Consider the following 676-nt stretch of genomic DNA (forward strand, 5'->3'; position numbering starts at 1 on the left):
TCCAGTGCAACTCAGTTCATTGGTCTGTAAGGGCTATTGTATATGTCTATTAAATTTTCTCTCCCTAGATATTTACATTTTTCCTTTGTGGGTTCTCATGGGATGAATCTTACGGTTTACACAGGTGCATTTGTTTTTCACCCTCAGAATAGATTAGTCTGTTAAACAAACTTCTCATTCTCAAAATAGCTTCACATGGGAACTTGCAAATTGCTTGTTATCTGCACTTAGAAGAAATGACAGACCAGCTTTGGCAATTTTAGCAAAGCGAGGCCTCATTTCATAAGGCCTTTCTTTTATAATTCTTCTACATGTCTACTACAATAATGACTGTGTATTTTTACTAAACCAATACTAAGAAGGGTTATGAAAAGAACCTTCATTGAAACCTTCATTCTTCACAAGAAAAGGTTGTTGTCTTGTTGATGTGGGTTTAGTGCTGGCTAAATCACTAGTGCACCCACTAGAATTATTTATTCATTTCCTGCTGTGAGATAGGATTAGGACGAACACAAAACAGTCTCAAACTCTGACGGGTATAAAGAAAACTTTATTACCAGAAACTACAAGAATAAAATAGTAAGAATCAGAATAAAACTTTCAGAACACTTCTCCTGTCCCCAAACCTCTTTTCTTTCAAACTGACAATTTACAGAAACAAATCAATCATTATAAT

This window comes from Oenanthe melanoleuca, chromosome 11 (assembly GCF_029582105.1).
Source record: "Oenanthe melanoleuca isolate GR-GAL-2019-014 chromosome 11, OMel1.0, whole genome shotgun sequence".
NCBI classification, from domain to species: Eukaryota; Metazoa; Chordata; class Aves; order Passeriformes; family Muscicapidae; genus Oenanthe; species Oenanthe melanoleuca.